Genomic DNA, 17,682 nt, shown 5'->3' on the forward strand with positions numbered 1-17,682 from the left:
TCTCCGCCTCCCCACTCCCCACCCCTCAACTGGCTCTGGAAATTTCTGACCAAAAGCAATTGCTAGGATTCCATTTCTGGAGAAAGCACACTTATCACCCAGATCTCCCCACGTGGGGGGTATGAAGACTGGCGGCAGGGTTATTCATGATTTCCTTCTCAACAATATCCCGATTTTTCTCTCTGTCCCTCCCCCAAAGCTCAACATATTGAAACATTTTGCTGCTTAATAAGAGCAGCAGGGAGAGCTCTGGGGTGAAAGGCCAGCCTGGGACCGTGACTGGGGCTGCCTGGGCTCGGGGCTGAGGGCCAGTCTGCCCCCGCCCAGCACATTCCTGACCATTGCTTAGGAAAACAAGACAGGCTTGGGGAGGGGAGGGGACTGAAGTACGTGAGTGAGTTCCCCCAATATTTTTTTTCCTGGGATACGGTGGAGAGGTCCTCTTCCTTCCCAAAGGGAGCAAACACTATTCCGAACAACCACAAATAAAACAGAAGGTGCTCCTCTGTCGGACAATACATCCCACACAGGTGTCATGCTCTTTAAAGAGAGGTTCTTTTCAGGACAGCTGGAGATTTGAAGTTGTTTTCTTTTCACCCCCCTGTCTCCTTTCTTTTCTTGAAAGGGACTTCTAGGAGACCACTTGAGTACCTGCTTCAGATTTTAAACTCTCATCCTTATCTGTAGACCTATCTATCCAAGGTTGGCCTCCCTTCCTTAGATTGTCAGCTCCCTGAAGGCAGGTGTTGAGTTGTTTCTTTTTCTGGGGGAATCCCCGTGTCCACACTGAAATTGACAGTCAGAGAAGGGGGACAATTACTTAACTCTGGCTCTTCTTTCTGAACAATAAGGGAATATAAAACAAACAAAACAAAACCATCACATTGTTATTAAGGGTAAACGGACAGGCACATTTCACCTGAGTGTCGTTAATTCATTTTCTGCTTTGCAGGGTTGGAGGAAGTCAGTGCTCATGTGTGGACTTCCTTTTTACATAAATGGTTTAACCAGGGATCAAGAGATCCTCCCTCTCCCCAGGCACCATGGGTGTGGTCTACTGATGGAGGTGTCCTCTGTTAGTTCCGTACCAAACTCTTCAGCGTTGTGTGTGTGTTTGTGCACGCGTGCATGTGTTTGTGCACACGCACGCATGGATGCCTCCTATTTCCTTCTCTTCCTGTAATTTTAAGAGCCAGAATGGGTATTTGTGCCGAGGATCATGCAAATAATAAAATCTTGGTGGTCCTGGAGAAACAGATGAGCTGAGAATGAAGTGAGGACTGATCTGGACTCCCTTTCAGCTAGGGTTTCTGAGCTGGACCTGTTTGCACACACGACGGGGTAGGGAGGCTTGTGGATGCCCACCCGGGGAGTGCCGGCAGCCCTAACCACCCTGTCTGGGAGAAGGGGTGGGGTGGGATTAGGACCCAGGCTATCTCATCCTCCAGGAGGATACAGCCAACTCCCTTTGTCACCTGGAGCCTTCAATTTGCCAGAAGAAAATTGCTGAAATTGGTAACACCTGCCATAAGGAGGAGCCTAAGAAAGGAGAGAATGAAGGGAAAGGGGCAGGAAGACTCATTAAAGCCAGCTTATCCCTCTAACTGCTTCCAAAGGGAAAGGGGTGGGGGCTTTCTTGCTCCATGGTTATTGCTCCCTCACCAGCCCCTACCAAGCTGCTTCCTTGGGCCATCGATTTGCAATCCAGAGCCTGGTCATTAGCAATTGACTCTGGTGTTGAGTTTAGGAGCTTGGGAGATTGGAATCCAAGAAACACCCCCAGTAGGGGAGAGGGGTTAGTTGGGGGGGGTGCCACCTTGGGTTCTATGATTCTCAGCAAGACCATGAGGACTCAGCTTCCTTATTTGGCTAATGAGAGAGCTACAACTAGATCACCATGAGATGCCTTCCAATTAGCATAAACTACAATTCTGTGAGATTATTTAACCTGGGAAAGGATGTGAATCAAAGGCAAATTAATGTTCTAGGGTTAGAAACTTTGGGTTCCAGTTTTAGTTCTGCTTCTAATGGACAGGGTTATGAACTGAATTGTGTCCCTCTGAAATTCATATATTAAAGCCCTCACCACCAGTAATTCGGAATGTGAATGCATTTGGAGACAGGGACTGTAAAGAGGTAAATAAGGTAAAATGGGTGGGCCCTAATCCCATAGTACTGGTGTCCTTATAAGAACAGGAGATTAGTACACAGAAATGTGGGAGCACAGAAGGAAGACCATGTTTAGGCACAATGAGAAGGCCACCCACTGCAAGCCAAGGAGAGAGGCCTCAGGAGAGGGCAAGCCTGCTGGGACCTTGACCTTGGATTTCTGATCTCTAAAACAATGAGAAAACAAATTTCTGTTGTTTAAGCCACTAATACTTTGGTATATATTATGGCAGCCCTAGCAAACTAATACAACCAGGGAATAGTATTTTGCCATGATTTGGTTTCTGCAAGCAAGTAAAAGAATTGACAATGTTGACACACTTTACTCAACTTTTCTGGAACCTGCTATGATGATCAATATCTATTTATTGCACATCCACCATGTTTTTGGCCCTGTGTAGCCTTGTGTATAAAGCAGTGTTCTGGTCTTTGTGGTTCTTTCCACCCCAAATAAAGACTTAAACCACACTGAGTTTCAATGTCCTCTACATTTTCTATTCCCTTTACTTTTAATGATGGGAAGGAAGGAAGTTGCTTCCTGCTCTTCTAACAAGCAATTTCAAATTTTAAAGGGTAGCCAACAAGATGTCATGCTCCTTATCTCTCATTATTTGTGTCCTCTTGTAGTCCTTGAAGGCTGCAAACCTAGACTGAGCTCCTGGAAATTACAAGGAGAGAGAAGAAGTGGGAAATCTGCTCAGGGAGATAAGTCCAGGAAATGGAGGCAGTGAGTAGAACAGGGTCCATGAGAAGAGCTGTCGGACTGGGGCACTTTGGATTCTGACGTGTGTGAGCGGGTTGGTCCTTTGATTCCCATCACATACCAACATACACACACACACACACACACACACACACACACACACCCATTCATGCGTATTCTCAGTGTAACAGAGGACCTTAGGACGGGGTAGCATGGGGTGCAAAATAAGGAGCACTCAGAGCAAGGATGGAGAACTGCTGGACCGAGAGATCTGTGATCTGAACAGGTGCAAAAGAATGGGCCTCTCCTAGGCTAACAGATTCATCCCTCACCCCCGCCTACAGATCAAACATATATAAAGTTTCCAAGGATGTGGGCGCCTGGGTGGCTCAGTTGGTTATGTGTCCCACTCTCAATTTCAGCTCAGGCCATGATCTCAGGGTCCTGGGATTGAGCCCTGCATTTAGTGTGGAGTCTGCTTGGGATTCTCTCTCTCCCTCTGCCCCTACCCCCTACCCCCACCTCACCCCCCTCCCACTCAAATGCTCTCGCGCTCTCTCTCTCTCTAAGAAAAAAAAAAAAGTTTCCCAGGGCTGTGGATGAAGAGGTGAGGTTACTGGAGAATGAATAAGACCAAGCATTAAGGCAAAGAGGAGCTCTTAAGACCAAAGATTTTTATATACATTATATTCTTTCCTTCAACCCCCTTAGCAAATTTTTCTCTCCTTATCTCTTCATGAATATTAATTGATTAATTTTATTAGATAATCCCTGAATACTGTTCTATCTTAAATTTTTATAACTCTAAAGAGCATATTACTAGTCTCATCTATGATTATATTTTTTTAGGTTATTGGGAGACATTGTTCATCCTTGCTCCTGTTTAAAAGAGAAAAGAAGAAAACCGAGACAAAAGTTAGCTGGGCCAATGCCAATCCTTCATAATAATTCCAGTATGGTTCCAGGTCCGGCTTTTTCTGATTGAATGGAATAATTCATTCATGTATCCATTCATTCATTTGTTTGCCAGGGGCGGGAGGATGGGTCTTGGGAAGGACCTGAGTAATATCACTTTGCTATCTCTGAGAAGGCAAAGATTTGCAAAGACTATGTTATCTTTGCTCTATCAACCTGGACTGACTCAACCCTCAAGAAGAGGGAAGAGAACAGAATTAATGAAAAGCATCAAATTCAGAACTGCTTGTAGAAGGAGTCGCCATCACAGTGTTAGGGAGAATGAATCAGGGATTTTAAAGGATTCAAAACATAACTGCATAGAGTGGGACAACTGGTGCGTCCACTGCAACTTTGAGGTGGAGGATGACTGTGTTAGTTGAAAACAAAGCAACCCTTTGGGGTGCTGATGAGAAAGATGCCCCGGAAGTAAAAGTATGCTTACTCTGGCTACCAAGGACACCAGAGCAGCATTGTCTGAAATATCGATGCTATGTTCGTTGTTCCCCACCTGCCTTCATAACCGCAATTTAAAAAAGAAAAAAGAAAAAACAAAAAAAACCTAGGCAAAAGTCGAGCTGGGCCCATGCCAATTATATCTGACACAAAGGTCTTTGGGGTATATATTTTTTTAATGGAGGTGGTAGGAGTGGGGTGAGGTGTGGGAGATATTTGAATGGGGACAGATAATCAGTAATATCCCTATTACTAATACCTAAGGATAGTCTTTTGAGAATTGAGATGCTTTCAACCAAGCGCTTCCAACTTCTAGATGGAAAAGACGCTGTGTACAGATTTGTCTGATCGAATACTGGTCTGATGTGTCATTATTATTATTTTGGTAACCCTCAACTTTAATAGATGGGGACAGTGGGGTCCTGGAGAGAGCACGGTGGCTCACTATTACTTCAATGCACGTCATAGCTGAACACAAAACAATGTCCCCCCACTTAACACAATAAACACTGGGGACTGACTGCCTTGTGAGTTCCTCTCAAAGAACCTGCTTTGCCTAGATAAGAGATCAAAAGTCGAGGGTGTGTTTTCATTTTCTTGGTGTATGTTTTTAAATCAGACTTTGTGAAGTAAGGTGTCTCCTAGATTTTTGGCTGAGTTCAAGGGGAACATAGGTTTATTCCGAATCTTCGTTTCTCTTTTTAAAAGGTCAGATTTGTGAGGGATGCACGGATGAACTGAGTATATGACCGTGAAATTCTCATTGCTTCAGAGTGATTGGTAATGTGGAGATGGGCAGAATAGGAATTCTGTTGCACACCCTGTGAAGCCTGCTTGCTGCTTCTGCGGGTGATGATTTTGGTTCTATTTTATAAGAATTGACGAGAAGGGGAGGGGTGGAATGAAGTGGATCTTGAAGAAATAGATAAATGTGTAATGCCCCCTCCAATCCTTACCACTCCCTTCTCCAAGTTCTGACCCAAGGGTGGGTCGGCCTGTGAGGATCCCAGAGTGTGCTTGACTTCAAACGGAGCTAGTTCCGTGTGTCCTTTTTTGACTCAGCTAACATCTTAGCTAGCTAGCTGTCTATGCTTTTGAGATCCCTATCCTTTGCATTCTGCTAAACCATTTATAGAAGCAATATCAGCAGTGAAAAAGCAAAGCCAGGGAGGAGGGTTCCTGCTGAACATTTCATGGGTCAGTTGAGACAAGAGGCAAATGGGTACCATGACTTCGGCTACGAGCTTGGGGAGCCAGCTACCCCAAGCTTTTTTTTTTTTTTTTTTTTTTTTTTTACTGCACACCTAGATGATTCTCTTAATTTGCTTAGGGATTCCTGGGGTGAGAATACCACTCATGGTCAGACTTCAGCAAGCTGTCTGCAATGGTTTTCTCTAAGGGCTGACAAGGGTGGATGGTCAAATTTTTCAGTTGGGGAGGCTTTTCAATTTGCAACCAAACTGAATTTTGGCTTGCATCTCTAGAAAAGCAACTGGTCATGGCTGTGGGGCCCAGAACCCTGAGAGATGATAAGCATTTGCAATCTTGAGTGCTTATCTCCTGCTGTATCTGGCCTTCTTGCCTTTATAAAGTAAATCGGGAAATCTCACCACAACAGGCTTTCCTGTGAGGAGGCTGGCATTTCCTGTCTGCCCCACTGGGGACAGGAATGGAGGGAACACGTTGTTGATGTCAGGTTTCCTCATTTCAGGCCCGCAGCTGCTGCTGTGGAGAGTGGGGGGCAGGGGAGGAAGAAGGCACCCTCCGAGATCAGCCAAGGTGTGAGTTAGAGCGAAGGAGGTCATTGTTTTCCTGATACACTTTTCATACAGCTTTCTGACACATAAAATAAGAAAAGAACCCACCCATCATTATGTGTTTGAATACACGTACACATACACACGTACACATTGTGCATATGTGTGTTGCATGGATACTAGGCTGACATGCTTTGATGAAAGCGATACACTTCTGACAATCTACCATTAAATTGGTTATATTAAAATTAGGTTGCATTTTCATGCACCAGGGAAACGTTCCTATGCATTCCATAGTCTTACCTTTTAAAGATTTCATAAACAAATAATGCTTTTATAAAGAGAAGTGCCTCTCCCCACTTTTTACATCTATCTTTAAGGTAAATTTTATTCCAGTTTTCATATATGTGCTATTGAAAAGATAACTTGTGTTAATAAAAAATTCCACATATTGCTGCTGTCAAAGAAAGATATGAATGTATGTAGAAAACCTGATCTTGTTCTACTATTATAACGTCTATATAATATATTTTATGTTGCACTTACAGTCCTGTGTGTTTGGACAGACCCTAGAGAAATTCATCCTCAATTTCCAGATGAAGAAACAGAATCTGAAACAGAAATTACTTCTTTTTTCATGGCAACATTTAAATATGCTATTTCATTAAGCAACATGATTATTGTTATCACCACCTTTTTCATGGTGAAACTGAATCATATATGAGAAACCTGAATCTATTAGAATCATCTCTTATGTATTATCTAAGTAAAGTGTTACAGATATTATCTATAATTATGTAAGTATTTTGCCAAACTTTGCAGGGCGAACCACAGGGCCTGGCTAGAACTTAGGTCTTTTGCCTTCTAATCCTCTATTTCTTTGTTGAGTTTCCATCAACATGGCTCATGAACTTTCCATCTCCTTTAAGTGCTTAACATCAATGCAAATCCACTGATTTCATAACTCCCTTCTCTCTTCTTCCACGTTTAAAACACCTAGTGTTGCTTTCTCTTTCCCTTCTTTTCATCCCAGGAGTAAGGGTTGCAAAGATAGGAGAGAGAGATAGTTCGTGCATACTCACCCAACTTTTCTTAATGTTACCATATTACATAACCATGGTACAATTACCAAAACCTAGCATTAATGCAATACTATTAACTAAACTTCAGACTATTCAGATTTCATTGTTTTCCCTGCAGTAAGTATCCTTATTCTGTTCCAGGGTCCAGTCCAGGACCCTGAGCTGTATTTTATTGTTCGGTGTCCTTAGCCTCTTTCCATCGGAAGTAGTTCCTTGGTCTTAACTTCTGTTGCATGGCTTTGATGCTTTTGAAGAGTATTGGTGAGGTGTGATGTAGAATGCCTCTCAATTTGGGTTTGTCTGAAGCCTTACCATGATTAGATAGAGTTATGTATTTTGGGGAAGAATACAATTGAGGTGATATGCCTTTTACAGCACATCATCCTGGAGGGTACATGACACTGATGTCTTCTTACTAGTGATGCTGACCTTGAGCACTTGATCAAAGTGGTGTTGGCCAGGGTACTCCATTGCAAAGTTACTTTATTTTCCCTTCACAATTAACAAGAATTGGGTGGGGGGAAATCTTTTGTCATTAACAACTTTTTTTTTTTTTGTGGGGGGGGAATACTTTGAGACCATGCAAATATCCTGTTTTCCTTACCCTTTTGCTCACTAATTTTAGCATCCATTGGTGGATTTCACCTTAGGCAATAATTACTGTGGTGTTCTAATGGTGATTTCACTCATTCCTTCTATGGTTATTTATTGGAATTCTTTTTCAAAAAAGAGTTTTTCCTTCTCCTTTCTCTCTCTTTCTCTCTATCCCTCCCTCCCTTCCCTCCTTTCCTTCCTTCCTTCCTTCCTTTTTGAGTATGATCTCATGGATATTTATTTTATTATTTGGATTGTCATCTATTACTATAATTTATTTTGTTGCTCAAATTTCAAATTGTTCCACTTGGGCCATTGGGAGCTCTTTCAGGTTGATCCCTGCATCTTTTTTGCCATACCAACCCAGTCTGAATTTTTCCCTTTAGCACCTCCTTACTTTCTGGCCCCACACAGTGCTTCAGGATGATCTTACGTTTTCCCTGCCCCAGCCCTGGAATTATCTGCTTCTCCAAGGATCCCTGGTTCCTTGGATTGAGAATGTATTTAGAAACCAAGATTAGAGGATTAGTTGTGCTACTTGCTAGGAGGGGCTCCAGCTTCTAGTCCCTCTCAGCAGACAAAGCAAGGAAATATAACCTAATTATACACATATATCTAGATTTCTTTCTGTATCGCTCTGTGTCCTAGTCTGCTAGGGCTGCCATAATGGAATACCATAGAAAGGGTGGCTAAACACAGAAATTTATTTCTCACAGTTCTGGAGGCTGGAAGTACAGGATTAAGGTGCAGGTTGGTTTCTTCTGAGGCTTCTCTCCTTGGCTTGCAGGATTGCTCACTTGGCCATGATCTCTCTTGCTTTCTCTTCCTATAAGGACACCAGTCATCTTGGATTAGGGCCCCATCCTAATGAGTCACTTAACTTCAGGACTTCAACATGTGAATTACATAGTCCATAACAATCTATATATTTATTTTTAAATGAGTTAATGCTGATACCTCCAATGCCAACCCAGTGCCACAGGATTTATTCTGGAATTTCCTCTTTGCTTATTTGTAATTTCTTTCTCCCACAGTGAGAAATCTGGCTCTTATTATCTACGATATATTTATTTATTTGTTCAACCATAGTATACCTATGAAGCCCTTCCAGAATTGTTATTCCATACCCTTGGTAGAAACAGATTCACCCAATTAAAGTGTAGTGGTTTGATTCTTTTTATGTATGGTTCTTTTTATTTCTAGCTTTACGGTATTTGGTCAACACACTGTTTCCCAAAGGTGCTAGGTCCCCTTTCTTACTCAACCTTTTGGTATGGTTGTGTCAATCATTTTAATGCAGTTAGGTTCAGTTGTCATAGTCTGAATTTCATCTGGGGTTCTCCTGAAATTGGGGTTGAGTTTTTAAATTTATATACAATAAAATTTGCTCTTTGTGGTGTATAGTTCTATGATTCTGAGAAATGTATCACATCACCACAGTACTACACAACAGTTCCATGACCCCCCAAATTCTCTTGTGTTGCCCCTCCTCCCACCCCCAATCCCTGACAAACACTGGAATTTGCTTTTTATCCCCAGAGTTTTGTCGGTTTCATAATGTCATATAAATGGAATCACACAATATGTAACCTTTGGATCTAGCTTCCTTCACTTGGCAAAGTGTATTTCAGATTTATTCATGTTGGTGTATGAACTAGTAGTGTGTTCCTTTTCATTTCTGAGTAGTATTCCTTTGTTGATAGTACTCGTTATACGGATGCACCATGTTTTAGTGATCCATTCACCTACTGAAGGACATCTAGGCCATTTCCAATTTTTGGTGAATATGAATAAAGCTATAAATATTTGTGTATAGGTTTTTGGTTGTATGTAAGTTTTCAATTTGCTTGGGTAAATATCTAGGAGTGGGATTTCTGGGCTTTATGGTAAATGAACATCTAGCTTTATAAGAACTTGCCAAACTCTTTTCCCAAGTGGTTGTGCCATTTTGCCTTCCTAGCAGTGGGTTTGAGAGCTTCACTTGCTTTTAATACTTCTGAGCACTTGGTTGTAATTTGCACATCCCTAATAACTAGCCAAGTTACTTGCTTGCACCCACACATCTTCTTTGGTGAAGTGCGTTTTCATGTCTTTTGTCTAGCATTTTATTGTTTAGTTCTTGTTGAGTTTTTATTTATTTTATTTTTTAAGTAGGCTCCACACCCAGCATGGAGCCCAACATTGGGCCTGAACTCAAAATCCTGAAATCAAGACCTGAACTGAGACCAAGAGTTGCGCACTTAACCGACTGAGCCACCCAGGTGCCCCTAGCTCTTATTGAGTTTTGGGAGTTCTTCATATTCTCTGGAAACACATCCGTTATCACTTTATTTATTTTTTATTTATTCATTTATTATTTATTTTTTAAATGATTTTATTTATTTATTTGAGAGAGAGAGAAAGAGCACAAGAGAGAGAGCACAGGTGTGGTGAGGGGCAAAGAGTAAAGCAGACTCCCCATGGAGCAGGAAGCCCGATGCAGGGCTGGATCCCAGGACTCCAGGATCATGACCTGAGCCGAAGGCAGATACTTAACTGACTGAGCCACCCAGGCATCCCTATCACATTTATGTTTGCAAATATTTTTTCCATTTTGTGTCTTGTCTTTTGATTCTCTTTATGTCTTTCTCTGAGCAAAAGTTTTAAATTTTGATAAAGTCTGGTTTATATTTTTTCTTTTATGAATCTTGCTTTGGTCGTCATATCTAAAAACTCTTGCCATACCTAAAGTCATGCAGGTATTCTCCTATGTTTTCTTCTAGAATTTGGATAGCTTTAAATTTTATATTTCAGCCTCTGATGTATTTTGAATTAGTTTTTGTATAAGATGTGAGATATTTGTAATGGTTCATTATTTAATTACTTCATATTTTGCATATAGACATCTAAATGTTCCAGCATTATTTGTTGAAAAGACTATCTTTTCTTTATTGAATTGCCTTTGTACCTGTCTCAAAAATCAGTTGACTGTAGACAAAACCAAAAGACAGCCGACAGAACAGGAGGAGATATTTGCAAAAGTTGCATCAGATAAAGGGTTAGTATCCAAAATCTATAAAGAATTTATCAAACTCAACACACAAAGAACAAATCATCCAGTCAAGAAATGGGCAGAAAACATGAACAGACATTTCTCCAAATAAGACGTACAAATGGCCAACAGACACAGGAAAAAGTGCTCAACATCACTCGGCATCAGGGAAATACAAATCAAAACCACAATGAGATACCACCTCACACCAGTCACCAGTCAGAATGGCTAAAATTAACAAGTCAGGAAACAACAAATGTTGGCAAGGATGTGGAGAAAGGGGAACCCTCTTACACTGTTGGTGGGAATGCAAGCTGGTGCAGCCACTCTGGAAAACAGTATGGAGGTTCCTCAAAAAGTTAAAAATAGAGCTACCCTATGACTCAGCAATTGCTCTACTGCGTATTTACCCCAAAGATACAAATGTAGTGATCCAAAGGAGCACCTGCACCCCAGTGTTTATAACAGCAATGTCCACAATAACCAAACTATGGAAAAAGCCCAGAGGTCCATTGACAGATGAATGGATAAAAATGTTGTGTAGTGTGTATATATATATATATATACGCACATATATATGCATATATATACACACACACACATATATATATATACAATGGAATATTACTCAGTGATCAAAAAATGAAATCTTGTCATTTGCAATGACGTGGATGGAACTGGAGGGTATTATACTAAGAGAAATAAGCCAATCAGAGAAAGACAATTATCATATGATTTCACTCGTATGTGGAATTTAAGAAACAAAATAGAGGAGTGATAGAAGAGGAGAGGGAAAAGTAAAACAAGATGTAATCAGAGAGGGAGACAAACCATAAGAGACTCTTAACCATAGGAAACAAACTGAGGGTTGCTGGAGGGGAGGGGGGTAAAGGGATGGGGTAACTGGGTGATGGACATTAAGGAGGACATGTGATGTAATGAGCACTGGGTATTATATACAACTGAGGAATCACGGAACTCTACCTCTGAAACTAATAATACACTATATGTTAATTAATTAATTTTAAATTAAAAAAACAGTTGACTGTATTTGTGTGGGTATATTTGTGAGTTCTCTATTCTGTTCCATTGATCTATATGTCTAACCTTTTGCCAATACACATTGCCTTGATTATGGTAGCTTTGTAGTGAGTCTTAAAATGATAGTATGTAAAATAACGTGAGTCATGTGACTTTGTTCTTTTGCAGGATTGTTTTGGCTACTCTACTACCTTTGTCTTTCCATATAAATTTTAGAATCACCTTGTTGATATCTCAACAAGACTGCTGAAGTTGTGTTTGGGATTGTGATTAACCTAGAGTAAAACTGAGGGAACTGACATTTTAACAATACCAAGAAACATAAAATTTGCATGCATCTTGTTCTTTTTTTGTTTGTTAAAGATTTTATTTATTTATTTGAGAGAGAGAGAACATGAACAGGGAGAAGGCTGGAGGGAGAAGCAGGCTCCCTGTGGAGCAGGGACCCTGACCGGGGCTGGATCCCAGGACCCTGCGATCATGACCCGAGCTGAAGGCAGCCGCTCAACCAACTGAGCCACCAGGTGCCCCTGGCGTGCATCTTCTAAAGAATTTATACAACATGGCCTTTATTGCTGCATCTGACCTTGTTGTATTATTTTTGCTCAACTTTGTCACTAGTGGCTAAGATGAGCCACAAATATCAGTATTTAACATTACATAAATGGTTCAGTACTGAGACATAAAATATAAACATAACTATACCCTTGATAATTAAGGGATTAGGGTAATAATTCTCCAAAAAATCATGCAGTGCTGTACATACACAAACACTTATTTGCGCCTATATTTTGATTGTATTTGCAATTAAAAAGATACTCTCTTTTTTTAACTACTGGAAAACTCCAAAAAATCAATTATGTAGAAATTTGAGTACCTATTAAGGGCCCAGAAATTTGATTGACTAACAGTGCTGTCAAGAATGATTTCACAATTACAATTAAACTTCCACCACTAACTGTACTATGAAGCAATATAGTGTGGTGGTTAAGAGTCTAGCTTTGGGTCAAATAGACCCAGGTTTGTGTAATGGTTCCTCATTAACAAAGAGTTCTAATATGTCAAAAAATTCTAATAAAGATTAACTTATTTTCTGTATTAAAGTACTCAGCACAATGTCTAGAACTTGATTCTCAATAAATATTAGCTATACTAACAAACAGCTTTATATCTTAAATGTTTCAATATTTTTTATTATCACTGGATAAATTTGCTTATGCCAAACTCTAAAGAATTCAGTAGCTCCCATTGCTAAAATGTATCTATTTTGGGAGCGCCTGGCTGGCTCAGTCGGAAGAGCATGGGACTCTTGATCTTGGAGTCATGAGTTCAAGCCCCACATGGGGTGTAGAGCTTACTTAAATAAATAAGACTTAAAAACAGTGTACCTATTCTGAAATGTAGTAACATCCCCAGAAAAACTTCTAATAAAAAAAAATCACTGAATTATTTCCATTGAAATCAGTCTACATACAAGGGATATATTAATAAATTGCTGTTTTTCAGAAAAACCAAAAGTATAAGTGACTGAATGCTGACTGATTTTTAAACAGAGTTGGCAGTCTCATAATCTAACAGTATTCATGAACTAATTATTAAGGTAAGAAAGCTTTCTTCAGGTTACAGGCATGCGCACGCACACACACACGCACATTGTGCTAGGTTGAAAAATGAGATGTTTGGCTTTAGAAATTCATCCAGTTCAGCTTATAAACAATTCTGTTTAGTGACTTTAAAAAAATCCTTTACTCTGTTTTTGCATGATTGTAAGAAAAGCTCCCTCTGCTGTGCCCCTGAATTTAAAAAACTTGGTGGATGAGTGTCCAGACATGGGGGATAAATATCAGATCAGAAGCAACACTGGCCACAGAAAAGAGCCTCTGAATGTAAGGTGTTGGTAAAAGGGGTCTCCATCACCACCTCCAGAGGATTGTGTCCTACTTTTAGATCCATAACGTGTCAGAGTTGCTGGAAACTGAGGACAAAACGGAAGCCGGTTGCAGTCTGATTTTTCCGTTTGGGTAAGGAGCAAGGACAGGACCACACCACCTGATTCTCAGGCCAGGTGGTGGCTCACAACTGGACCCTATCGAGTCAGTTTTTCAGGAAATTCAGGACAGCTCCTCAAAAGCCACTGGGCAACACCAACTGGTGGGGACTGAGACCCAGGTTCACAAAGAGTTCAGGAAAGGCGATGGGCCATCTGAGCCCTAGAGGATTTGTTCAGGTGCACCCGGGCTGGGGGCTCAGGGACCTGGAAAAGCTCGAAGCACCCTGGGCTCTCCATGGTGGGTAACTTCGAGTCTCTCTTCTCCGATTCCATTTCCTGCCTCTAACTGCCACAGCTTGATCGTTGAGACTTAGCCACCCGTGACTGTGGAGGGAAATAGAGGGAAAATTGAGCTGCTGCCTGCATCTCTTCTCCTGGCACCAGGGGCAGGGTCTGAGATAACTGAACCCCAGCCAGAACTCGTCACTCACTGTCACCCTTTGTGTTCAAACCATTCCGTGAGGATCCGGGACAGAGATTCTGAGAACCTTGCCAAAGAACTCCTTCTGCACGGAATTTTTTTTTTTTTCTTTGAGCTTAGGGATGAGGAACTTGGTCTGTAATGGAGAAAGACGAAAGTGATGCACAAAAAAGGGCCCTATTTAATTCTAGGGAGGGGGCCGGCGAGTGGCTATTGAGAAATGGAGATTGGGCATGATGGATGGAGAGGTGTAGTCATCAAGGGCTTGTCCTGTGTAGACATTCATCTCTGCTCTTCACTCACCAGGAACTTCTGCCAGTCATTCTCCCCTGCGCTGGGCCTCTGTTTTCCTAGTCTTTTAAGTGGGGATACTCTCCACTTAAAGAGGATAAAAATGAGGTGAGGATAGCCATGGTCGCGGAGGTCCTAAAAAATACACATCCCAGGTCCGTGTGTAAAGAACCATGTCTTAAAACTTGATTCTAAAAATTCACTGATAGCTAAAAATACCCTGTTGACACAGGCCTGTCGGCACCCTCTGATTTTTCATTTTACGTGCACAAATTTATGTTTTTCCATTTTCGTTGGCTAGGGTTCTGTTATTTGAAGGTAAGGTGTGGGAAGTCCTTCAGAGGTTCAATGGGAGAGGGGAATCGGATATAGTTTTTCTCTCTGGAAGAAACTTTCATCGAGATTTAAAAAAAAAAAATGTTTAGGCTCCACTTGCTACTGTAACCTCTAGTCTTCTGCCAAATGGCAATACAACAAAGAAAGCCTCCTTTTCAAGTCTCTGGTTAATAAAACAACACAACGCAAGACAAATAAACAGAAACAGAAGGCTGGAGCTCGCATAACTCAGGGAGCACATGTGTGGAGCGAGGAGGCGCACTCTGCTCCGCAGGCCCGGCGATGTCTCTGGTGGACCACCAGACCTCAGCCCCGGCCCGGGATCCCAGACCCACTGTGCAGGTCCCCAAACAGAGAGGCGACCTGGAAAAATCTCACAAGCAAGGAGCTTTTCTTTCTGTCCTTTGGCCGTCCTGTCTCCCCCTCCTGCCCCCCCCCAACTTTGGGTTTTCTGCTCATGGAGATTTGAAGGGGTGACTGAGTTTCGGGGCCATGCTGGAAAGTGTGGGCGTGCCTGGAGGACATTTGGGAATGTTTGGGTAGCACTTAGGGGGCAGCTGACTTACTTGAACTGGAAGATCAGCCTGCTCCGGCTTCTGTTCTTTTCTCTCAGCGGTATGACTTGTCAGGACTCACCTGGGAGTGAGTGAGGGCTGGGGATCTCGCACTGGGCTGAAGGGGAGGGTGGGTGTGGCAGAGGAACTGGGCGCACACGGGGCCATGGTCTGGGCATGGTGCAGGGCCTGGAAGGTTCACACTGTGCTTGCTGCAATCCCTTCCCACCGCAGTGTGGGTTCTGGGTGGGGAGCTGGGTACGGCTCAGGAAGCAGGGAAGCTGCAGCACACCCACCCATTGTGTGCTTCCCTCTTGCTCTCTCTTCTTCTTTGACCTGTAAGAAGGCTGTCTCACCTCCACCTTCCACTGGAGATGCGCACTGAGCGGTGGCTTTCACCTCAGCACTGCGCAAAAGGCCCGAGCCCATGAGGAAAGCATATCCCAGTAGTCCTCTTCCCCAGGCGGGCCTGCAAGGGCTTCTCAGCTCTCCAGCTCTCGGGCCTCCGGGGGACGGCCTCAGGCCAGTATGAGGCGGTATCTGTGAATCAGCTGCTGCTAGAAGCTGGAAACAAAGAGCGAGCCCAACACTTGAAGAACTGCTGAGGATTTATGATGTTTCAGAGGAGGAACTGTTCATAAAAAAAAGGACGAGCCAGCTTCTCGGCAATGTGTTAAATAGCAAACCGAGGGTGTAGAGCTGCTTTTTGTTAACTCGGAGCAAATGAAATGTCAGGGAAGACCGTGAAGCTGTTGGTGGGATGTTTGAGGCTTTGGAAGGAAACTACATGGGATTTTCATCTTTTTGAGGATTTCAGGCAGTGAGCTCCTCTTCATTCAGACCTGCTGCATCTCTTTGTTTTGGATATAAATGCCTCTAGGAGAGCTGTAGGAGTCCCCCAGTTGTCTCAAAGCCTCCTTAAATCTCACTTCCTTGTTGAGGGCTTTATTAGATGCATCTAGAACTCTTTTTTGGATGATCACCACAAAGGAAGTGGAAACTGGACAATGCCCTCGTTAGGAAGTTGTAAGTCCTAAACACCGCAGCGTGTTTGATGGCGGCCTACCTGTTCTTCCTTCCTTCCCGAGCAAACAGTGCACCTCTTCACACCCTGGCCCAGTTTCTCAGGGATGCCTCAGCCACCCTCGGCTCCAGGGCTGGGCTATGACTCAACAACATAAATCAGGGCAATGCCATTCTCCTTGAACACATTTAGTTCAAGAGTGGCCATGTGGCCTTATTCTGCTTGAGGCAAAGATGGCAGAGGCATTGAGGCAAGAACATCTGGAATGTTCTTTCTCACTTTTAGGAGAAGCACTAACCACTTTCTCTTTCTCCACCTTCGTTTCTTCTGGTGGCCGTTTTATGGCCACAAGGGGAGCTGCCCTGAGAACAAGGTCAATACCACGAGGGAGGCAACTCGAGAGCATCTCAGGGAAATGCAGCCAGAGTCCTGACTGCATGTTCTTGGAATCTTCCCAACCTCTGGATGTCCAGTTATATGAGCAGATAGAATTCTTTATTTGAAGGAATCTTAAGCCATCTGAGTCCGCTGAAAGCATCCTGACCTAGGGGTTTCCACTCTCAGCATGGTGTGGAGCTGTCTGGTGGAAGGGAACTCAGGTAGGAACCGAAGGACCTAGCCTAAAGTCTTAGGCTACCATGTACTAGTGATGTGTCCGGGAGCAAGTCTGGCCGAGCTCCAGCACTTGATATCTGTGTTAAAGGGGTGTGATGATCACTGTATCTATGTCACCAGGCTGAGTGAGAATTAGACAATTCAGAGCTTCAAAACGTCTAAAATGTTGCTATTAGCATCATTTGCCAGTTCAGTTCATTATTCTGTTATGATGCAAAGAATACCGGCTAACTCTGTTAAGATATTATTAAATGTCCGGCCCTGTGCCGATTGCTTTTATGACTTAATTCACTTAATCTGTATTGCAATATTATAAAGTATGTTATTATGTTCTGGTTTGGCAGGTGAATAAAAAGCATGAGAAAAATTAACGTTCTTTACCAATATTGTACATCTACTAAGTGGGGGAGCTTGCTAATATATATTTGAGCGTAATGTTAATTATGCAAAAGCAATGTCAGGTCTACAGCCATCACCAGCAGTCCCAAATTCTGTATTAGACTTGTTCGCATTTTCGGGGTTTGACCACTTGTGCCATTGTTATCTACCTTCCTTTGATTGCTCCCCAAGTCCTTAGCTAATAAAAATCTCCCCTTCATAATTA

At 42.4% G+C, this 17,682-nt stretch overlaps 1 protein-coding gene across 5 annotated transcripts in view; it reads left to right on the top strand.

Annotated features, from left to right (window-relative positions):
• The window catches only part of LOC115937844 (uncharacterized), a 71,279-nt gene that overhangs the window by 8,040 nt on the left and 45,557 nt on the right, over positions 1-17,682 (top strand). The window lies entirely within an intron of this gene.

This window comes from Leptonychotes weddellii, chromosome 11, assembly GCF_054177405.1.
Source record: "Leptonychotes weddellii isolate Sample4059 chromosome 11, ASM5417740v2, whole genome shotgun sequence".
NCBI lineage: Eukaryota > Metazoa > Chordata > Mammalia > Carnivora > Phocidae > Leptonychotes > Leptonychotes weddellii.